The 24695-nt window shown below is 43.3% G+C and overlaps 1 protein-coding gene across 4 annotated transcripts in view; it reads left to right on the forward strand.

Moving 5' to 3' along the window:
• The window catches only part of LYN (LYN proto-oncogene, Src family tyrosine kinase), a 115266-nt gene that overhangs the window by 11546 nt on the left and 79025 nt on the right, over positions 1-24695 (forward strand). For 2 of the 4 annotated variants that reach the window (XM_038579337.1, XM_038579339.1), the window contains exon 1: positions 22663-22813. The exons of the other annotated variants lie outside the window; for them this stretch is intronic. The gene's annotated coding sequence lies outside the window, so the exon portion shown is untranslated. Of the gene's footprint in view, positions 1-22662; positions 22814-24695 lie in introns of those variants that run through there. 4 annotated transcript variants of the gene reach the window in all.

Here is a 24695-nt window from a genome sequence, read left to right on the forward strand (position 1 = left end):
ACATGTAGCAAAGTAGCTTAAAGCCAACCCTCACGTAACCACCCCTGATCCCATCTCAGACAGCAGAAGGGTGCTCAACCCAGGGTCTCCCCATGCATCCCCCAATACTGTCTTCCTTCAAAGGCATCTCTCATCCCGCTCCTAGTTTAATTTAGTTTCCAGTGTCGGCTTTTTAACAATAAGCTGTAAGAGACTGAAAAGCAGTACAAAGCCATTTGGTTTGGCAGATAAACAGATTTTCAAGCTGTGGGTTTGGCAGGAGCGGCCTCTCCCCTGTGTGCGGAGGGCCTGCAGTTCAAAAGGAGAGCAAGTCCTCCTCCTGTTTCCTACCCAGGCTATTCAGTTGCTAAAATTCTCACCGGGGAGTTTGATCAGGGCCTCATTTAAATACCTTTTTATTCAACCCTTAGTAAAGTTAGGTGGCACTAGCCAAGTCCTTGCATTTCTAGCCATCTCTGCGCAGCTAAGTGAATTTATAAATGCAAATATCTAAGTGTGGGTTTGATAAAGTTGGTTTCCAGTGACCGCATGTAATCAAACACCCTGCTATATGCCGCAGACATTTGAAAGCACCAACTGGTTTTGGGAATTCAGCGATACTGTTCATCAGTCAAATAGGCCTCCTTTTTCTGACATGAAGGAACACAGAACCCTTATTGCTGACTGATCCCCCTCGCATAGTTTTGACGTTTATATTTTTGCTGGAAGGGAGAGAGAGCCATTATGTGACCTGTGGAATTTATTAATCCATGAAGTAATGCTTCATTTATTTATTCATCGTTCAGAAAACATTTCTTGGATACTTGCTACTTATGCATATGCATGAAAACGACCTGCAGTCACATCCACTGGCTCCAAATAGCAGAATTGTGCCATATGGACTTAGGAGGAAAAAATATTTTAAAAAGTAGAATGAGGAGTGTAAGTTTCTAGCTCCTATGAAATAGGAAGAACAGACTCAGGCAGAGTAGTGAGCGAGGTGAGGTCTTCCTGGGAGGAAGTCACAGGTTGTGGTCCAGGGCAAGGCCTGGGAAGAACCACAGGCCAGAGGACAGGAGAGCCAGGGTGGGGTGTCTGCTTGCAGCCCCAGCCCTGGCCACAGGGTCTGAGAAGGGCCTCGCTGCATGCTCGCACTGACGGCTGCCAACGGGGGCTGCAGAAGATTTGAAGAAGACTGGAAATGGAGGGAGGGCTGGACTAGGCCAGGAGCCTCTCCACAGCACCCCCATTTTGGGGCTGCAGAAGTGGGTTCCTCAGTAGAGGAGAAAAAAGAAAAAGTGGAGAAACAACTTAGCAGGATTCCTTACTTGTGCAACTGAAGAGCCCGAGTGCTCACTAGTGGAAGGTATGGTAGCTTGTGAGGAATGGGCGGCCACAGCATCAACTTTGCGGTGACTGAGGAGCTGTGTAATGTCATCGCTTCAAGCTAAGAATCAGGACTTGGGTTTTTTTGTTTTGTTTTGTTTTGTTTTTTTTTAAGATTTTATTTATTCATGAGAGACACAGAGGGAGAGGCAGAGACACAGAGAGAGGGAGAAGCAGGCTCCCTGTGCGGAGCCCAATGTGGGACTCGATCCCAGGACCCCAGGATCACGACCTGAGCTGAAGGCAGAGCTACCCAGGCGTCCCTAAACATTTTATTTTATTATTAGGCAGTCCTTAAGCATGAGAAGTAAAACAGTTTAAAAAAAAAAAAAAAAAAAAAAGCTTGTTTTATAGATAGAAAGAGGGAATAAAACTTGCCGAACTTGGTTGAGGACCGTCCTGTGGCTTCCTCACCTCCATTGAAATGCCCTGGTTGCAGGACTAAAGTGAAATAATTGGTGTGAGTAGCCAGGTGGAGCATCACTCCCTGGCCGGGGATTGAGGTCCACGCGGGCTCTCCCTCCAGGCAAACCCTCTGATTGGCCTTGGAGCAACCTTAGCCTACTTTCTCCTGACAAAGAGATAAGGTGCAGATATTAGTACATTGGTTTTGATTCCTGTGACTCCTATCATGCCATATAAATGAAAATCCAGATTTTAGGCTAAGGAAACTGAAGTCTTTATTGTATCTTAAAAGATACTTTTCTCCTTTTAATAATAGATTGTGTGATGCTTGATGTCTTGTCTTACTAAACTGCAAACACCTTGAGATCAGAAACAAGCTTTTCAGATGCTAAGCAGAACTCCAAGTTCACTGTGGTGTTTAGGAGAGGCTTGACTGCATGGGACCCTCTAGTATGGCTGATAATCCCCCACCCCGCTTTGCTCATTATTATTATTATTTAGATTTTATTTATTCATGAGAGACACAGGACCCCAGGATCATGACCAAGGGTTGACGCCCCCCAACTTTACTCTTAAATTTGCCTTTTCTGGGGCGCCTGGGTGGCCCAGGGGTTGAGTGTCTGCCTTCCACTCAGGGCGCGATCCCGGAGTCCTGGGATCGAGTCCCGCATCAGGTTCCCTGTGAAGCGTCTGCTTCTCCCTCTGCCTGTGTCTCTGCCTCTCTCTCTGTGTCTCTCATGAATAAATAAATAAAATCTTAAAAAAAAATTTTGGGCCTTTTCTACTTTTGATTTCTCCCTATCTAATAAAAAACGTACTACTTAATACGTACTCTAAAATATTTCAGAATCCCTTCAGTAGAGAGATACAGCACTCTTAGCCATCAGAATTACTTTTTTTTTCAGAATTACTTTTTAAGATTAGTAAACATTTTTTTTTAAGGAGTAACAAAAGTTTAAATGAAAGATTTGATTTTAAGAAACCATTGGAGTTTTTTTAGTTGACTTTTAAAATTTTGCTATACAATTCTGTGATTTTAAATAAATACATAGATCCATTTGACCAACGGCATAATAAGGCTTCAGAATGGTTCTGTCACCCATGGTGTCTGGCAACTGCTGATGTGTTCTCTTTATCACTATAGTTTTGCCTTTTCCAGAATGTGACATAAATAGAATCCTACTGTATGTGACCTATTTTACAGTGTGGCCTTTTTGAGATATAATTCACATATCATATAATTTACCCATTTAAAGTATGCAATTCAGGGATTTTTTAGTTGGTTCATAGAAGTGAGCAACCATTACTGCAGTCAACTTGAGAACATACTGACCACACAAAAAGAAATCCTGTAGCCAAAAGCAGTCACTGTCTGTTTTCCCCAATCTCCCCAATCCCCCTTGCCCTGGTCAGCTACTAATCCACTTGCTTTTCATGTAGATTACAGGCAACTGTTTTTAATGATATTTTGTGCAGGGCTTTTGATGTTTCCCAGACTGAACTGTTTCCAATTTGATCAATTTAACATTGCAGAATTTCTTGATGTAATTCATAATGCAATTTCTATAAAGCTCAGTATTGTTGGTGGGGCACCGGGGGAACTTTTACTGTGTCTTTTATCAAGGATACTCAGAGTAGTTTTTCTCTTTTAGATCTTTGACCTAAAATAAATGAAGGTCCTCTCCAAGAGAATCCTCCAAGATTGTAAAGGGCAGTGTTATTAACACTGGAAAGTAAATCATTTGGGAGAGAATCCTGGAAAGCTGAGCTTTAAATTCTGAGGGTAAACTGGGCATTCTGCTATCTCCACAGCCCTCTCTATTGCCCAAGGGTGATGATGATGCTCTTAACTACGAGGTTGACTTTGTGGGGAGGTGGTCTCTAGAAGCCCCAGTTCCCTGCCTATAGAATGGGCATGACCTTAGCTTCTCACGGACTCTCACAAGCATCAAGTGAAATAGGATCATTTGAGCCAATGCTTCTTTAGTCATTCTCTTCTTTGTGAGAGGTAATGTCATGTAGGGACAATGGACAGAGGACCCAGTCACATGACCTGGCTCTACACTTGCATGTATAAATTCTCACTGTTGGAGGTATAATCTTGGGCAAGGCACTTAAATTCTGGTCATCTCCATGTGGCCATCTGTTATGTGACAATTAATTATAGAAGGTCTTTGGAAGTTTAGCCGTGATCATTTATGTGGATATCTTCAAAACATAATAGAGTCTTAAATATTTAGTATTTGCTTTTCTTTTGGGAAAGTAATCATTTTTGGCCATCAGAGTCTTCAGGGAGTTTATTCTGTGCAGCTATATGTAAATTACTGAAAAGATTTTGCAGAGGCCGTGGTAGTCTGGACTTAGATGATAGTTGGACTTGAGCCAGCACTGCATTTTGAAATGTTTGTTAAAGCTTAGAAGCAGTGTGTTGCCAAAAGGGAAAGAATGTTTGGATGAACGATGGACAAAGGAGAAACCCACACTGGGATGACTTAAGTTTTCCATGCATTGCTTAGTCTCTGTAGAAAGCAAAAGGAACTTTCTGGCCCCTAGGCCTTCAAATCCAGACAGTCTAACTGAACACTAGCTAATAATGAGACACAGGATCCAATTTGCAATCATCTTTTTAGATGAAAGACTGACCTATCGGGACCAAGGAGGAAAAGGACCTGGGAGTGATTAGTGTTGGTGCAGAAGGGAAAGCAACTTTCTTTCTTAACTGCAAGAGTTTTATAATGATAGCAGCACAGTTATTACTTGGTTTACTTTTGTATCAAGCAATATTTACTTTTCATAAAAATTATAGAAATAGCAATTTTACTGAATATGTGTCCTTTGTTAGGTATGTTATTGATATTCTTGTTATTGATAGGGAAACCAAGGCTCAGAGATAATAAATTATCCTTAGGAGCTCCTTTAGCTACTAAGTAAATGGAACCTGAGCCAGCTTGACTCCCAAACTGGTGTGTTCTGCAGGCATACCTCAGAGATACTGCAAGTTCAGTTCCCGACTAAAGCACATATTGCAGTCAGGAGAGTCAAATGAATTTTTTGGTTTCCCACTGCATATAAAAGTTATGTTTACACCATGCTATCGTCTCTTAAGTGTGCATTTGCATTATGTCTGAAAAAAACAATATACATACCTTACTGAAAAAAATGCTAACCAAAATCTGAGCCTTCAGTGAGTCATAATCACTGATCACAGATTGCCATAATAAGTATAATATTAATGAAAAAGTTTAAAGTATTGTGAGAATTGCCAAAATGTGACACAGGGGCATGAAATCAGCAAATGTGGTCAGAAAAAGCAAAGTGCAATAAAATGAGGTATGCCTGTATTTAACTTTGGAAGGTTAGTTTCATTTTTTTTTTGAAGATTTTATTCATTTATTTCAGAAAAGGGGGGCATGAGTGGGGCAGGGGAAGACGGAGAGGGAGAAGCAAACCCCCCGCCCTAGCAGGGAGCCTGACACCAACAATTTGGGCTTAATCAGAGGCCTCTGGGATCATGACCTGAGCCTGAGATGAAGGCAGACACTTAACCGACTGAGTCACCCAGGCCTACTTGAAAGGTTATTTTTTAAAAATCGTGACTTTAATATGTGGAGGGTAATGTCCACTTTAGTTTATCAAGTTGACTTCATACATTTACTTAAATGAAAGCAGAGGAACATGGTTGCTCCTGAGAGATTAATACTAAATAAAAATTATGCAGCAGACATTTTTTGGGCACACACTGTGTATCATTAACACTTGCTAAGTTTTTATTCATTTAATCCTCACTACAACTTTTTGAAATTGGGACACTTATCATCCCCTTTCTGCAGACAAATAAAGATTAATTGCAATGTCACATGGCTCTGCTGGGTGGAGCTGGAGCTTGAACCCAGGAAGTCTGCCAGGCAAGCTCAACTCCACCGCTGCATGACTCTAATGTCTAACTTCTGTCTTGCAGAGGATAGAAACCCAGATACTAAAAATCGGTCAGAGCAAGAGAGAGCTCCCAATCATGTCAGTTTGGTGTGATTTTTACCATACTCACAGCTTGAAAAGAGGAAGAGCAAAAAAGTTTCTTGAATTTGCGCTGAAACTATAAACAGGACGATCAGGAGTTGAAAGCACGATCAAGATTAAGCCAGTTGAACTTATCCACATTAACTTCAGCTGGCAATTCACTCTATTATAGTTGTCACCCTTTGTTGGGAAATTATAATTTTCCTCTTCCACCAAAGCAAAGCAAATAATTTATTTTATAGCTAAGACTGAATCATGATTGGATTAGCCTTTTCTTCACTATGTAGCTCGCATCTTCTTTTTGCTAATTACTTACGTAGCTTGCATTTTTCTTCCCATTAAGCAGTAAATCTTCAGTATCATATACTTGCTAGTTCTTTACCTTAAAATGCTGCTACAAATCCTTGCCGTTTGAAAGGTTAAGACTGTAGTTAATAGATTACTAATGGCAATGGGTAGAATCATAGGCAAAGAACATCCAGATGAGTTGCATAGCCATCTCCAGTTCATTCCCCTTTGCTTTTTTTTGTGGCATTTGTGGCAATGTGTCTAAATGCCTGAGCGAAGCCACTTTATTCCCTGGGAGACAGTATCAACTACACAGCCAGTTTTGTTTTGTTTTTTTTTTAAGATTTTATTTATTCATGAGAGACAGAGAGAGAGAAAGAGAGAGAGAGGCAGAGACAGAAGCGGAGGGAGAAACAGGTTCCCTAAGAGGAGCCAGATGTGGGACTCGATCCCAGGACCCTGGGATCATGACCTGAGCCGAAGGCAGATGCTCAGCCACTGAGCCACCACAGGTGCCCCAACACATTCAGTGCTTTTGCTCAGCCCTTGGGCACTTCATGACAAAGTGTCTCCTATATCATTTATAAATGGCTTTTTCAATTTCTGAATGATGGCTCTCTGAAAAGAAGTTAAAAGAAAAATGGATAAGGCTGGGCTTCAACTTTTCCTTTAAAAAGGAAAATGTGTTAAAATCTCTCTACTTTCTTTCATTACCAGGATGTCAGGTGATTCTTTGAGTAATCCCCAAATTTCTCCTGTCCTGATGAAGTTGGTAGAAGTGGAATTGCTTTGACATTGACTTTAACAGAAAAGGAGTCATTTAATCTCAATGCCAGCCCTTGTGCTCATTATTGGACTTTTAATACACCTTGTGGCCTAACCGGAGACACTTCTGGTGATTTCCCAGGACTAATAGTCCCCATTGTGGTGGCTTCAGGCTTGATGTGGAGCATAGGCGCTGGGTTACGCTTGTTATCTATGGGGATGACGCTGTTCCTAGGGGGAATGTTGCATCAAGATTTTTTCTGCGATTCAGAAGAAACACAGGGCATACTCTTAAATAAACTCTGTTGACTGTCTGGAATCATTGCTGGACTTGTAAGAACCTTCGGGCCATGAAACCACTGCACCATCCTGAACCTGAGCTGGAGGCAGCAGGGAGAGAGCACCTAGCTGAATAGCTTGTGCGAAGTCATTACCTGGTCCCTTGCTCAACCAGAGACTAATGAGAAGAGTCAAAGCCAAAACGGACACTTGGACTGTGATTTGGGTTAATGTATACTTAGGACAGTGATGTACTCATTACCAGACAGACACAGGGAGGAATTTGGGGTTAGAAAAGCCAGATGAGTCACTGGTTATGTATCATCATTTTAAAAATGTCTTGTATTGATATGAATGGGAAGGTGTCTTCACAGTGGAGCAAATAGAAGAGTAGAGCCCTACTTTGAGGTATCTCTCTCAAGTCTTCGAAAGAACCAAGTGGTCTAGTGGGGAAGAGTGAAGATGGTAAGTCTTCTGTATATGAGACTAGTAGGACCAAATTGAAACAGATGAAATAACTTTAACAAGAGAACAATGATTAACTGAATTACTTCTGGTTTTGACTGCCAGTGGTTCAGGAAATGAACAGGTTGGAAATGTCCCCCTGTTCTAAGTTTTATTTTTAAGGTCAGGAGATACATTATTTCCTTGGAGGCTTCTTTTTACTTCTGTCTTGATAGTTTAATCTGAGCACATTGGGGTTTATTGAGACCCTCCCATTTGAAAGTGATTTCGACTTAGTTATGATTAGCCTATTGTTTGTTTATATAGAATTTAGAGTATTTTATCCTTTATACAGATTTTAAGATCTTAAACATGAAGTAGCATTGTTTTATCAATCATAAAAGTATCTGTTCCTGGGGAGTCCTGGGTGGCTCAGTGGTTTAGCATCTGCCTTTGGCCCAGGGCGTGATCCTGGAGTCCCAGGATCTAGTCCCACATCAGGCTCCGTGCATGGAGCCTGCTTCTCCCTCTGCCTGTGTCTCTGCCTCTCTCTCTCTGTGTGTGTGTGTCTCTCATGAATAAATAAATAAAATCTTCTTAAAATATAAATAAATAAATAAATAAATAAATAAATAAATAAATAAAATCTTTTTAAAAAAAGTATCTGTTCCCTGAGGGTTTATTATAAACAATGAGGTGGAATGACTTAAAATAAAGGGAAATGATAGCAATAGTTTTATAACAGATAAATCTGAGATAAGTAGAAGTGAATTCTGTTTTTCATAAACTGTATCCCAAAGCTAATACTTTGTAAATTCTACCATTTTCTTTTTAAAATTTTTTTTTAAGATTTATGTATTTATTTATTTATTCATGAGAGACAGAGAGAGGAGAACGTGGGACTCCATCCCAGGACCCTGGGATCACGAACTGAGCTCAAGGGAGAAGCTCAACCACTGAGCCACCCAAGCAGCCCTCTGTCATTTTCTTTATGGCTATAGTGTAGCCATATTTTTGGCTATTAGGTTTACAGAACAAAAGTAAAGTTCACAGAAGCTAAAGTATGATACAAAAGCCAATTCTCTGGCATACCAGCAAATACATTCCAATTATGGGCTCTATTTATCAATTAGAACCTTACTTTTTTTTTTTTCCTGAGCATTGTTCTGAGTTCAGGTATGGGGTCAGAATGGCAGTGGATAAATTCTAATCCCTATTCATGAATAAGGGCATGGAATTGTAATGTCATTTGGGATCACTACTGTTGGAGTTCACCGGCAGGGCATCATCCGTGGCATTTTCATTGCTATGATTTCAGTTCTGATGCGGAGTTCAATATTTGATAAGATTCCTAACACAACTGGATGGTGCCGTGCTTTTTCAAAAGAGCAGGTGAGTTGTAGTCGAGGGGTTTTATAGTAGTTCTCAACTGTGGCTGCCCATGGGAGTCAGTTGGGACCTTTTTTTTTTTAAAGATTATATTTATTTATTCATGAGAGACACACACAGAGAGAGGCAGAGACACAGGCAAAGGGAGAAGCAGGCTCCATGCAGGAAGCCCAACGTGGGACTCGATCCCAGGACTCCAGGACCACGCCGTAGGCTGAAGGCAGGCGCTAAACCTCTGAGCCACCCAGGGATCCCGGAGTGGTGGGATATTTAAACCTTCCCATTGCCACACTGGACCTAGACCTAGCCGAGTAAATGGGAATAGCGGGAGACCCAGGTTCAGTACTTTTTAGAGCTCTGGTCGAGATTCTGATTCTGTATCTGCTTGAGAACCGTTTCACTAGATCTCACCATCGTGGAATCTTTGGGCCATTATAAGAAAACATTCAGATCAATGAGTTAGGGTGGTGCTGTAAATACCTGGTCATTTTCCAGCTGAATGTCCTATGTCCTGGAGTATAGAGACATACCCAGAAGAGCTACCTAACTAGAAGTTGCTCCTTCGAGGAAAGCAACTGGAGCAGGCACCATTAGGGGAGTGGACAGCTTCCTGGTGTCAGAGCTCTCATTCCACTGTCTCCCACACACATTTAGGAGCATCTGGAGTGGAACAGGGACACACCATCTGCTGGGGCGTCTCATTCACTGAAACGGCATTGTCTTGGCTGTGCTTTAAGGTTTGTGGGATCCACAGAGCTTTCATCCCTTAGGGATTTCCTATTCAGGTGTGGAGTGTCTCCTGCATGCAAGGGGCTGCTGGCTCCTCTTTTCCTGGGACGTGGCTCCAGGCATCCTGAGATCTTAACTACTGGTCTTGACACTTGTCAAAGTGACCCACGAGTGAGATAGGAATATGTGTAGGAAACCATGACGTGCATAGTTTTATCAGAACTCATCATCCAGTAGGGTTCTCTGTCTCTGTCTCTCTCTCTCTGTCTCTGTCTCTCTCTCTTTCCACATGTAACAGATTGACTGATGTGCTCAGAAATGAGGAACCTGTTTAGTCAAAGGACTGGTATGGAGAGATCTGCCCTGTGAACCCCAGGGCAAAGTACCCCATCATAGAGCTGCTTTTTTGTCAGATGTTAGAATTTCTTATCAAGATTGGTTTTGAAAAGATATGTGAAAGCCCTTTGTTGGAAAAGAATGAAATAAACCCCATTTAATCTCCAGCTGAGCCAGGGTGTGAACCTCCTGCCCAATAGAGAAGGAGCAGCACTCTGGGAAACCAATAACCCTTTCCTCTTTCTGCAGCATTCATGGGGGTTCAGTGAGCCACTGGTGTCCATTTAAAGGCTGACAATACCAAAATGCTGGCAAGGATGTGGGGAGATTGCAATCTAAAAATGGGACAGCTACCGCAAGATACCCTTTGGCAGTTTGTTATAGAATTCAACATACACCTGCCTCACAACTCAGCATTTCCACGCCTAGGTGTTTGTGCAAGAGGAATGAAAATGTACATCCACAAAATGACATGCTCAAGAATGTAGACAGCATCTTCTTTCATTTTATATATATATCCCCAAACCTTGGAAATGTCTTGAATACCCATTATCAGAAGAGTGGTTCAATACATTTGGATAGTAGACTGATAAAATGGGTTACTCTCAGACAAAAAAAAAAAAGTTACTGATACATGCAAGAACTGGTTGAGTCTCACAAACATATTCAGGGAAGCACATCAGAAAGAGATACAAATTAGATGATTTCATTTGCATGAAGTTCAAGAACAGTGCTCACAGGGAGGGTGTCACTTAGAAAAGGACAGTGGTCTGTCTAAGGTGATCAGCATGTTTGGTATCTTGTTTTGGAAGCTGGGTACGTGAATGTGGACATATATCAAAATCAGTCTCCTATAGCATTTAAGATCTGTGCATTTCATTATATATACATATTTGTTTTGGTGGATAATCAGAATTCATTTTTCTTGATTTGTAAATAATTGTGATAAAATATACATAACATTTAGCATCTTAACCATTTTTAAGTGTACCGAGGCATTACGTGCATTCATACTGTTCTGCAGCCATCACCACCGTCCATCTCCCGAGCATGCTATATATGGTTTTTCCTCGATAAGAAAAGCAAACTAAAGATAACATCATGTCCTAAGGTCCCATTAAGCTCTAACTGAGGTATTGATCTGGTGCATGCGTGAAGCCAACCCTGACTGTTCTTTTGTCTGTGGCCCCAAAGCGTGTCAAATATACCTCTGTGTGGTACCTGTCATGTCTTATCAGCAGTAACATCGATTTGCCTGTTTCTCTCACTGTTCCTTGAAATCCTGAGGGCAGAGAGCATCCTGTTCATCCTCTTCCCCCACATCCATGTAGGTGAGGCTTTCATGAATGTGTGCTGAACTCCAAATGGTTCTGTCAGAATTTGGCTTGCTACATTTCCATGCTCTTCTTCTTTGTTTTTGTTTGTTGTTGTTGTTGTTTTTAAGATTTTTTAATTTATTCCCAAGAAACACACACAGGCAGAGACACGGGCAGAGGGAGAAGCAGGCTTCCTGCGGGGAGCCTGGTGTGGGTCTCGATCCCAGGACCCTGGGGTCATGACCCGAGCCAAAGGCAGACGCTCAACCACTGAGCCACCCAGGTGTCCCTCCACGCTCTTCTTAAAGAAAATATGAGCCTGTAGTTTTCCCAACTACCTCTGTAAAATGGTTAAAGAAATGGCGTGAGAATTTAGAATTCCTGAAACGGGAAACGTTTAGTGTGACTTCCTGGAGCTCCTTGCTCCTATTTAACATGTGTGTTTTTATCTCTTTTCTTCCTTCTTGCTGGAGTCGGCTTCTGGACTCCCACACCCAACACCATGACTTAGGCACTTCCCTTTCTCCTGTGCCTTGTGGTTTCCTGCCCTGCCTCCAAATACTCTATCTAAACAACACAAAAGAGCCTGGGCGACCACTGAAAATATTTTATTCTCCTAGCAGCTCAGAAGAGTTGAAACTAAAACTTCAGGTTTTTCTTCTTCAGAAACTCCCTGATTTCCCAGGAATAAGGAGGAGTATAAGGTAATGGGAAGGATTGCCTTACGCTACTGTGTAAGGACCTGGACACAGTGCTTTCGGGCTGTGCCACAGATGGTCCATGGGCAGCCCCTTATTCCTCTTCTGAGCCTGAAAACCAAAAATAGGGTTAATAATGTGATTAAGGGCTTCCATCCCCAGACAGCTAAACAATTTGTACCATTTCTAATTGTCCCTTCCCATTTAGACATGACTTTCAATACAGATTCAGCATTTTATCCTGTCTCCAATTTTATGCATTTTCTTCACAGTAAGGCTACCAGCTCACGTGAAAAAAAAAAAAGCTTTGCCGAGGGCTTTAAAGCATTTAAAGCCTGCTTTCAGCCTATTTTATGATTTTCATCTTGTTACTGTTGAATTAGGGTTAGGGCATCTCTGCTTTTGATAGCATTCATATCAACACTTGGGTCTTTGGGCCTTTTACTAAATTTTTTAAATTATAGGTTTAAAATGTAATGAAACACTCCAGTAACTGCATCCACTGTCACCTTGCACTAAGTAAAGACGCTGCTCCTGATGACTCTAGACTTGGAGTGATGGGCAGCATCAGCCATGCAGTAAAGGAAAAGGTGGATCTGCTGGCTGATGGAGAAAGTCTGCATTTGGTGCAGGAAAGGTTGTTTAGAGATGCACCATTTTAGTCTAGAAGTTGAACATGTGTAAGTGAAGACCGTTTGGAATTTAAGGAAGTTTCATTTTACGGATGGGAAACCCATTCATTTATTCATCAGCGAATACATGAAGAGGCTATTAAATGCCAGCTTCAATTCTAGTTGCTCTGGAGAGAGTGAACAAAAGACACAGGGCTCTGCTCTAACGGTGCCTGCGTTGCCAGTCAGGACTAAAAGACAATAAATTGGGATGCCTGGGTGGCTCAGCGGTTGAGCTTCTGCCTTTGGCTCGTGTTGTGATCCCAGGGCCCGGGATCGAGTTCCACATCAGGCTCCCTGCATGGAGCCTGCTTCTCCCTCTGCCTGTGTCTCTGCCTCTCTCTCTCTCTGTGCCTCTCATGAATAAATAAATAAAATATTAAATAAATAAATAAATAAATAAATAAATAAATAAATAAATAAATAACAAAATATTATAAATGCTTTCAGACTGGATGAAGGGGCTCTGAGGAAAGTAAGGCTGAGTAGTGTGACAGAGGGCATGTTGGGGCACTACTTTAGCTACGTTGGTGGGGGGTTGGGGGTCTCTTTGAGCTGTGATCTGAGTGATGTGGAGGACAAGGAGAGGGAGAAGATTTTAGACAGAGGGGACAGCAAGTTCAAAGGTCCTGAGGTGAGGATGAGCTTGAGTATCTGCAGAGAGGAAGGCTGTCTCCTATGGCTGGAGCCAGAGAGCGAGAGAGGTCCGAAAGGCAAGCAGAGGGCCCTCTCCAAGCACTCCCACCTTCTCTAATCGAGGGCTCTGAAGACTCTGGTAAATAACTTAGCTTTTATTTTAAATCCTGAAGAAAGCTGCAGGAGGGTTGTAATCAGTAGATAAAGATTTCGCTGTGTGGGGGAATGCAGGGGCGGACAGTGTTGGCAGATTTGGCAAATAAAAATACAGGATGCCAGGTGAAACATAAATGTCAGGTAAACGATGGATTTTTTAAAATATAAATGTGTCCCGTGCCATGCTTGGAACATACTTATACTAAAAATAATTTCCTGTGTCTGCAGAATTCCGATGTACCTGGGAGTCCCTGGCTTGGATCTGGTGGTTGGGGCACCCATGCGCTTGACCCTGGGGCCGGAGGGTCAGACCGGGGAGAGCTAGTGCTTGCTGATGACAAGACCTTGCCACTGGGTTGGATTTGGGGAGTGAGAAAAAGACATCTCGGTTTTCAACCTCAAGAGCTGAGGGTGCCCTTTACCGAGATGGAGGTGGCAGGAGGGGTCGTGTGTGTGTACGTGTGTGCTGAGGACGTGTCTTATTTAAGGGTATAGCAAACAGGAAGCGGAGACACGGAAGCCTGATTCTGAGTGAGCTGAATGTCATTGTGATTTGTTCCCCATCTGTCCCCGTCCCTTCCAGGCCTCTCTCTTCCCTCTCCCCATCTACTGGTGCTCGGCTCTAATCGAAGGAGAGGAATAATTCAGAACACAAAGCGTGGCTGGGACGAGCCACTTCCTAAATGGACCCCAAAATGGGAAAAATAAATGCACTTCCTGGGGACCTAAAGGGTATTTCTATTTCATTGTGTGCCTCTTTCATAGTGTACCTCTGAGGATACCTTGATAGGCGTAATGAAGGAAAACAGTTTTTGCAATGAAGTGGTTGTGTGGGCGGTGAAGGACAAACAATTTCAACCAGGCTCAAGGTGTCTGAGTTAGAACACCTATAGAACCCAGCATTCCAACTAGACCCTACCATGGTTACACTTAAGTGTTTTCTGAAATTTTAGCCCAAATAAGTACTTTCGAGTAAAAAAACGAGTTTGGAAAGCACAGTTGCAAAACTGAATATCCTGATAAAAAATATTTTTTAAAAACAAATTACAAATATTATAATTTCCTTTAAAGTGAACATTGTGAAAAGTTCATTCACCTTGACTTTACTTTTATATAGTATAAAGCCACTTTACCAGATAAGCATTTTGATTAGACGGGGTTTGGAGGTAAAATGGCCTCACATCCAGGGAATGTTTTATTTTATTTTTTTAAAAGATTTATTTACGTATTTATTTGGAGGGGGGCACAGAGGGAGAGGGAGCAGCAGGACCCCCCCCCCTTCCCGAGCAGGGAGCCTGATGCAGGGCTCTGGGATCAAGACCTGAGCTGAAGGCTGAGCCACCCAGGTGCCCCAGAGAATGTTTTAAATCAAAATTGGATGTATCCCATGACTTTTTCTTTTTTTTCTACCTGTTCTTTTGTCTCTCTGTCTCTCTCTCTTTTTTTCCCTACCTCTTCTATTTAAATCTTTTAGATAAGAATTTTACCAAAAATTCGCATTAAAATATAAACAGTCAATAAGGTTTACTGCGTCATTCTCTTTCCAAAGAAAGTCACATTTTTGTAGGGGGACAAAGTAAGTCAAATCAGTGTAAGCATTATCCGTATTGTTTGCTACAGATGCCCTCAACCCCCATACGGGTTCTAGTTCAGGGGTCTGTCAAGTGCAGAGCCCAAGATTCTATTTTTAACAAGCGTCCCAGTCATTCTTGTGAACTGGCAAGTCTGGAATCCACTGGCTTGAGTGAGAGGGGTAATAAAGTGGTAATGATTGAATTCCATCTACGCTAGAAGTATGAGCGAAGGAGCCTTTCGAGAGACTGAGAGAGAAATAATTGCACACAAATGATTTCATAGATATACGGTATGATTCAGCCGAGTGTCTTCTAGGGGGCTTGGCAACATCCTGGGCGCTGACCACAGCCCCGGGAATCAACAGCCAGGCCAGGGCTGGGCCTGAGCTGGGCAGGGACCCGGGAAGGAGGAGGTGGCTTCTGCCTGTAGGTTCTGGACAGGGTTTCCCACAGGACATGGTGCCCCAAATGGGTGATTGGAAACAGGAAGGAAGCTGCTGGGAGAGTGTGATATTCCAGGGAGGGGGCAGGCCTGAAGGCTTGGAGGAGGGATGAAAGGCTGTGTGTGTGTGTGTGTGTGTGTGTGTGTGTGTGTGTGTAGGGGGGCGGGTCTGTAGGATGGACGGGAATGACATGAGTGGCCTGTGTGTGTGTGTGTGTGTGTGTGTAGGTGTGTGGCTGGTCTGTAGGATGGACGGGAATGACATGAGTGGCCTGTAAAACCCAGCATTCGGTAGGTCACTGTGGAGGGAGCTGCTTGCCAGGCTCTGAGGAACGAGTAGTCGGAGGGAGAGAAAGAAATGTAGGTGTTTGGGGAAAGACACCCGGAGAGTGGAGCGTGGGGAATGGAGGGCGGTGGCGATGGGTGGGGTGTGGGGAGGGAAGGGGACAGCAGGAGGAAGGAAAGCCCAGTGGGAGGGTTTTTAGGACAGCTCTGTGAAGTATGGGGCGCTGGAGTCGGGGAGCAGACTTCGGGGGCTCTTTCTAACGGGCCTGGGGCAACCCTGCGCCTCCCTGGCGGACTGTGTGCTTAATGCGAAGGGGGCCGGGAGGACCGCGTTCTTCTGGGTCCAAGTGTCACCTTCAGATGAGCGTGCGGAGCAGAGGCCGGGACGGTCTGATTTCCTGATGGGAGAAGTGCTCGGTTCCGCCGGAGCTGGGGGGGGGGGGGGGGCTGACCGCGGGGCTGGACCAGGCCCCACCAGCTGCCCCCGCCGGGCCCGGGGTGCCCGCTGCCCTCGTGGCCGTCGCACGCGCCCGGGAGCAGCCCGCGCCCCGGGACCTTTCCCAAGGCGCCCGCGCCGGTCCAGACGGCAGAGGCCCTGGGGCGGCCGCACTGCTCGCACCTCCCTCCCGCCAGCCTCAGTCTCCCCTGCCCGGCCGAGGACACACGGTTTCAGAGCGGGATCCAGTGGCCTGACCGACTCGGTAAAACCGGGATTCAGGAAGTCGCTATTCTGTTAAGTCCCCTGTCCCTGTTCATTTTGTTTGTGACCGTGGAGCCAAGTTTCAGACAAACGCAGAAAAGGTGAACGATGCTAATGGGTGTGTTTCCAGTGGGGCTCGGGGCCAGCTACACTCGACAGGGGCTCTTCGCCATCTGTTCACGCCTGAGGTTTCACCTGCTTTGAATTAGGAGGATTTAATAATGTCCAGGTAGACTCGGAGAGTACTTAGGGGTTTGTTAATTAGATGAAAACAGTACATTTTATGATACTTCTGTTAATCCCGGGTTGATGGCTGAGGCCATACTCTGTTTTAAAGCCTTATCTGTTATCTGTTCTTTTCGGAGATGTGTCTTTTTTTTTTTTTTTTTAAGATTTCATTTATTTATTTGTGACAGACACAGAGAAAGAGAGAGCGGGGGGCGGGCAGAGACACAGGCAGAGGGAGAAGCAGGCTCCATGCAGGGGGCCTGATGTGGGACTCGATCCCAGGACCCGAGGATCATGCCCTGAGCCGAAGACAGGCGCTAAACCGCTGAGCTACCCAGGGATCCCCGAAGATGTTTCTTATTTAATTTCTCTCACACTGTGCAGGGGCTATCTAGTCCCTGGCATTCTAGAACTGGGTGCTGCACTCTTACTGCTCTTTGCCCAATTTTTGGGAACATACACTCTGTGATTTCGGATCCCCTCGAGCTTCTGATGTCCAGGTTTAATTATATTAACTATAGTTTTTTCAATATGTTTTATTATGTTCAGTTTCTTTGAAAATCAGTATCTGTGTGAAACGCAAACACTGAAGTATTTGAGGTTCTAGACTAAGTCCCTGAAAGCTGGGGTTCTGCTGGTTGACCTGGCCCCGTCCAGGTTGCTGGACCTTGGGCATCACAGTCTGTCAGATAAGAAGGTTGGACCAATTAGTGGTTCTGAAACTCTGAATGTTTATTTCATAATTTAGCAGCTTTGAGAGAGAGAGAGAGAGCATGTGAGTGTGTGTGCATGCTCATGTGCTTGTGCAAGTGGGGAAGGGGAGGGCAAAAAGTGGGGAAAAGGGGAGATGGGGCAGAGAGAGAGAGAGGGAGCAAGAGAATCTTTAAGGAGGCTCCCAGCTCAGAGATCAGAACCCAACCTGGGCCTATCCCACAATCCTGGGACCATGACCTGAGCCGAAATCAGGAGTCGTCAGACTGAGCCACCCAGGCACCCCAGTGGTTCCTGAACTTTAGCAGGAATAAGAATCTCCCAGAGGGGGGATCCCTGGGTGGCGCAGCGGTTTGGCGCCTGCCTTTGGCCCAGGGTGTGATCCTGTCCACCCGGGATCGAGTCCCACATCGGGCTCCCGGTGCATGGAGCCTGCTTCTCCCTCTGCCTCTCTCTCTCTCTCTCTCTCTCTCTCTCTCTCTGTGACTATCATAAATAAAAATTAAAAAAAAAAAAAAAAAAAAGAATCTCCCAGAGGGTTTGCACAAACCTACAGAGTTTGATTCCAAAGGTTCTGGTTGGGCCTCAGCATTTGCATTTCTTACCCATTCCCAGGAGATGCTGAGCTTGCTGGTCTAGATGACCTTTGAAGTCTTCTCCAGCTCAAAAAATTTGATTCTGTGTTCCTCTATGAAGCATCAAGTGGGGCCTTGTAACATTTCGCAAATAGATGTTTGTGTCTGCCCATTTCTGCCCTCAACTTCACAGATTTTTTCTGTAATTACTCCTTTTTGCTCCTACAGATGTCTTCCAGTCACACCTTTGGGGTCCTGTTTCTCTGCTCCAAAGGCTCACTCCAGCCACTAAAAAAGCCATTACTTGTCAGCATCTAAAGGCCAAGTCACACCACATTCACAGTGTGCAGCCATCCTGGGGTGGGCAGTGGCACTCAGTGGTCCTCACTTCTGCTGTGTAGTCTAAAGTGTGGACTCTTGATGGGGGGGGGTTATGGTGTTTTTGTTTTTGTTTTGCAGTACACCCTGGAGAGCAAATGGTGCTTACCTGACAACACACATCTTAACTCTCTCTCCATTGCTTATTATTTCTGTCACCTTGGGAAAGTCTCTTTACCTCTCTAAGCCACAACTTTCTCAACTGTTAAATGGAGTTAATAATAGTATCTGTTGAAGAATTGTTCTAAGGATTGAATGAAACAATCCCTGTAAACTGCTTGATGCAGTACCACGTACATAGTAGGTGTTAAATAGCTGTTAGCTTTTTTCTGGTATGGTCATCAGCAATGTCTGGATGGGGAAAAGACAACTTTTTTTTTTCTTGCTTAAGTCTATTAAAATGTACTTTAATAATAATTAAATTCTCTGTACTTAAAAAGAAGATGAAGCAGCACAACCAAAAAAAAAAAAAAAAGACATTTAAGGATAAAACAGAACATAGATTTTGATTTCTAAAATAAATGGACATTTGATAAGCATGCATTTACTATATTTCACAAGCTCTAAGGCAAGCATATTTTTACATTTTAACACTTCTGAAATCACAGTGAAAGGCATCTTAATAATTTGAAGGGTAGCCATTCTGTTTTGTTTTCTTTTTTAAGATTTTATTTATTGAGAAAGAGAGATAATGCAAACAGGGAGAGGGAGAGAGAGAATCTCAAGCAGACTCCCATGAAGAAGCGTGGATCCTGGCACAGGGCTTGATCCCACAACCCTGAGATATGACCTGAGCTGAAATCGAGAGTCAGATGCTTAACTGACTGAGTCATTCAGGTGCCCCCTGTTTTGTTTTCTTTAGTGGTACATAAAATAATGATGTAAAAATCAATAGTATTTTAAGTTCAGGAAAACTTAAAACTTTGAGTAAATCAATTTGGTAACTCCACTTTATACTAAATTATTTCTGTGATAGTCTCATTTGTTAGCTAAGTCTTGAGAAAAATTTTTATCAAGTAGATCATTAGCTAAAGAACTATTGACTTTAAAGCAATACTTATTTTATTTTGGGTTTTTTTTTTTTTTTTTTTTTTTTTTTTTTTTTTTTTAATTTTTATTTATTTATGATAGTCACACAGAGAGAAAGAGAGAGAGGCAGAGACACAGGCAGAGGGAGAAGCAGGCTCCATGCACCGGGAGCCCGATGTGGGATTCGATCCCGGGTCTCCAGGATCGCGCCCTGGGCCAAAGGCAGGCGCCAAACCGCTGCGCCACCCAGGGATCCCCTTATTTTGGGTTTTGAAGGCAGAAAGGTAAAATGTTGGAGAGAAATATTGGGTGTGTGTTAAATGTGCTTTTAATATCAGTAAATTGCAACTGATAGGGTTGTGTTTCCCACTGTATACTATTAAACATTCTTATCTCCTCATTTAAAAATATTGCTTCTAGGGCTAAATTTCCTAATTTAGCCTTCTAGATCTTCTCAGATTACATTGGATGATTTTGAAAGATTTATGCCTGATTTCCAAACATAATAACCATTCTGGAAGGATGTGGGCAAAATGTAGATCACAGAGCGATGGAGACATATATTTACATCACAGGGCAATGATGTAGATGTTGCCCTGGAACAATTGTTCTAGATGGGTATCCTGTCTTTGATGATGATTCCTGAGCACCAGATGTTAGGGAAGATATAAATCCTTCATCATGTACTGAATTTCACAATGCCCCACCCCTGAGAGAAGAGCACAGACTGACTTCCATCTGGCTCTCTCCAGAAATGTGGGAATAGTGACACTGCTCTTGAGACTCTGCAGAATAATTAAATGCTGCCCCAGGCGGTGTGTGTAGGCATGTGCGTGCGTGTGTGTGTGTGTGTGTGTGTGTGTGTGTTATATCAGAGAGAAAACTTCAAAATTACCAGAGAGAATATTTAAAAATAAAAACTTAATTAGGGGTAATGGTGGAGGTCAGGGAGAATTATTATTTTGAAACAGCTCATTTCAAGTTTTGATATGCTGGGTACACTAATAATATTTTGTCAAACTTGCAAAGTTGTGGAAGTGAGAAAGGAGAAGCTGGTGCTGATGAGCTGGTGACATGAACTAAAGAAAGAAGGAAAGGAAAGAGTTTCCTAATTATGTGCACACCAGGTAATTATCCTCTGTTAATACGAAGACATACTCGGCTCCTTGGAGATGGCTATGCCTTACAGTAGTTACACCTCCAGTGTTTCTCTTATAATGTGCTCAACAAATGAAAATGACTCCAGATTTATGGATGCATAGAACTTGAGCTGGAAGAGATGGAGATTTTGCTTGATCCAGGTGGTTTACAAGTGAGGAGATGGTGTAGGTCCAGGAAAAGTTAGGGAATTTATTGGGATGCTCAGTGCTAGAGACTTTGAGGGCTTCCTCCAAATATCTTGATTTGAAGTCCCGTGTTTGTCAAATACGGTTACATAGATAGGACAAATTTAAACTAAATAACCTGTTGTCTTAGTAGAAGTTTGTTGGGTTTCCATAGAGACCTACTTTTGCTAGCTTAAGCAGAAATGGGGAATTGTTGGAAGGAAGTTGAGGCATTGCCCAAAATTGTCCAGAACTGAAGGAAACGCTGAGCAAGCAAAGCTGCTGTGGGAAGGAACCTGGGTGGCCTCAGGACAACCACAGCTCCTGGACCTCCTGCTGTTGCTGCTGCTGCTGCTGCTTCAGCTCTGCTCCCTGGCCACTCTGCCTCTGATCCAAACGTGAGACTCTGCAAGGCTGGCCTCACTGTGAATGTGGTCTGCTCACAAAGGCTCGCTGACCAACATCCTATCCCTCCCTCTCCTGTGACCCTGTCCTTTCTTTACTGTACATATCATCAACTACCAATCTTAGCGTTTACTTGTTTGCCTCTGGAGATTTTATTTTTCAAAAGATTTTATTTATTCATTTGAGAGAGAACCAGAGAAAGCACGAGGACAAGTTGCAGGGAGGCACAGAGGGAGAGGGAGAAGCAGGGTCCCCACTGAGCAGGGAGCCTGATGTGGGGCTCCATCACAGGACCCTAAGATCGTGACCTGAGTGGAAGACAGATGCTTAACCAGCTGAGCCACCCAGGTGTCCCAACCGCTGGAGATTTTAAAATACCGATGCCCAGGCCTAACCCCTGACATAACTAACTGATCTGGGGTGGAGTCTGGGCACTTATTTTTAAAAGCCCCCTTATGGTTCTAAGGCACAGACAAGGTTAAGAATTGTGGCCTTACACATTGATAGAGTGTACTGCTATAAGCACTGCAGCTGAGAATCTGTTTAAAAGCATGAAGAATGAGAAATCTAAAAAAGACTATTAAGAAATAGTAAGGTGTTGATTTGCAGGTCACAACACAGGACTAAAATTAACAGGAGCCCTCCCTGATGGAGTGCTTGCCAGGTGCTCTGAGTGCATTCCCTCAGTTAATCCTGACAGTGGCCTTACCTACAGTGGCAATAGCCTCATTTTCCAAATGAGTCAACTGAAACTGAGGGTTTAAGTAACTTCCCAAGGTCGATCAGTAGGGTTCAAGCTCAGCCCATGCCCACCGTTCTCTGACAAACACAACCATTAGGCTGAGAGCACAAAGATTCTGAGTTCCTGTGTGGGGACCACGCAGGAGCAATGATGAGGATCCTCCACCTGTCTGAAGGTTAAAACAGCCAACTGTGACGTCCCTGACAGGATGGCTGTTGAATGTTGGGATACATTGCCAAGAGAGAACACATTTTTAGTAAAACTACTAGGCAAGAAAGATGATCTCAATTATTACAAGAAAAGCAGAACTTGCTGGGTGTTCAAGGCTAATTCACAGAAATGTGAAGAATGTAAATGTGCGAGAGCCTGAACCTAAAAGTAGTTTAGTTCAAAGAGGAGAAAGAAGTGGTGGGGGAAAGAGGGGTGAAATTTTGAATTTTGTCTTTTTAGGAAATTGAGATATTGTGTCTCATTTGGTAAGGAGAATGGGAAACATAAATGTGAATGGTCTGTTGATACAGTGCTTTTTATAAAAATAACGGAATAGAATAGGCTTCACACTACAGGGTCGAGAAAGCCTCCCCTCTGCCTGTGTGATTTAGAAATGGACTGCTTTTAACAGAGGGATGGACAACAGGCCTCTGAGGGTTTTTGAAGAAAGAATCTATAATCCTTTTGGGTTTAACCATTAGGCAAATTTAGCTTCCTGGTTTCAGAAAGAGAAAACACACCCACAAAAAGAAAAACCCAGGCCCGTGGGAACAAGTAACTTCCTCCTCCTGGGGCTACTTGAAAACCTTAATCTGCCTGTCATGAGTGCCTTTCCTGCTCAGCATGAGGCTGGCTGGGGAGGCATCCAAGAGGCACAGGGGTAGTGGAGAGAGAACACGCCAGCTTGGATAAGTGAATACACTTTGGCTGAAAGGTAGGTTTGGAACGTGGCTCTCAAGACAAAGAAACTGGTGAGAGACAGCTTTCTAATCCTGTGTGCACCTGGGGAAATGAAGGACTCAAGCCATTGTGCTGCCCGCCCCCCCCCCCCCCCCCCCCCCCCGCTCCTCTGTCATCTAACACATTTTGGAACTGAAAAATAGAATTCTTCATTTTTTACTCGCTGGGTGACAAAATCCGGGAAAAGCCAAAGCCAAGGGAAAAAGAAATATCCACAAACACAGAACTCATTTTCCTGCCAAATATGTGAGTGTGTGCTGCTAATACTAATACAGTAAAGCGATTTAGCGGGTTAATTGAGGGGAGCCCAGTGTGAGTTGGGGAAAGGTCTGCAGTCTGGGCCACTTAAATTTTAGTAAAGCAAAAAGAGGGGAAGAATTGAGATGGAGACAAGGGAGTTCAACTAGGAGTTACCTGGAGTGCTGTGAAAATTGGAGTGGCTTTAGTTGTGAGTGGAAGCCACCCTCACCGAGACTCCTTAGCAATTTTTATTTAGCAGTTTTGTTTGTGCCAAAGGTTGCAGGAGCCTTTCTTCACTTAAGTATGATAATGTCACTATAATCTGGCTCTCCTCGTTTTAGGGGACAGGGAGGGAAGTAACACATTGTTTGCTTGTTTTGGGAGAAGCATTTAGCAGATGCTATTTCATTTAATCCTCACGGCAACCGTTGAAGAAGGAATATTATTTATATTTTAGAGACGAGTAAAGTGAAGCTTAATTAAGTAACTTGCTGATGTTTATATGGCAGTTAATAAACAGAGGAACCAGATTGGACCCAGATTTTCTCATCCCATAGCCCAAAATTATTTTTTTAATGTAGAGATTTTTGGCCCAAATTCTTTGAATGGTCACAGATTCCCAGTTAATGGGGGCATTTTGGTTGTTTTCATAGTCGTGGTATGTCTGAAACTAAAAGAGTTTTGGAGACTAACATTTACTGATCACTCATTAAAAAACAAATAGAATCTGAGTAATTAATTTTACTTATAGAATAGCTTCTGATTGTGATTTCTAAGTTCAATTTTAATTCAGTAAATGGTGTTTTATTGCTGGCTTGGTAACTGGATAGTGGATCTGTGTGTGTTTGGGTGGTGGAAGCAAGGTAGTCTACAAAAAGGTGGAATAGTCAGTTTCTGCCCTTGAGAAGTTTCTAGCCTAGGCGAAGAGAGCTATACACACATTTCCAGACAGGCAATTTAAAAGTTACATAACAATATAAAGTAGTACTGAAAGAGATGTCTTAGGGCTTGTACCTTAGTTCCAAAGTATAGAGAGAAGAAATCAGAGGGAGAGAAGGACGTAACCTGAGGGGACCAGGCAAGATGGGGCGTGCATTAGTTTTCAGAGGATACACAGGATTTCCCTAAACGGGTAAGAGCCAACATGTCAGTCAAGGCAGGATGATGCTGCTGTGTCAGTACGTACATGTGTCCACCAAGGAGTCTTCCATTGGGAGTAACACAGGTGATGGTGAGGTAGACTGTGGCCAGGCTATGAGGGGCTGGGTGGCAAGTTAAATACTTGAGATTTTATCTTATTGGCAATGGCATTGGGGCTGATGGCAGTATTATGGGTGTTGGTATGACTCTAATAACTATAATTAGTACCTGATATTTGTTGAGCAGTTGTTCTACTAGGTGCTCTATTCAACAAATGAACATTTATAGAACACTTCCAAGTGCCCAGCACTGCTGTCTGCTCTGGCAATACACCAGTATCCAAAACTAACAACAATCCCTGCTCTCGGGGAAGGAGAGACAGACAGATGATAAAATAAGTTTTGTAATTCTGAATTCTTATGTAGAGAGACATAAACAGGGAAGTGGGCAGGGTGGGGATGAATGAGAGGACATCA

This window comes from Canis lupus, chromosome 29 (genome assembly GCF_011100685.1).
Source record: "Canis lupus familiaris isolate Mischka breed German Shepherd chromosome 29, alternate assembly UU_Cfam_GSD_1.0, whole genome shotgun sequence".
NCBI lineage: Eukaryota > Metazoa > Chordata > Mammalia > Carnivora > Canidae > Canis > Canis lupus.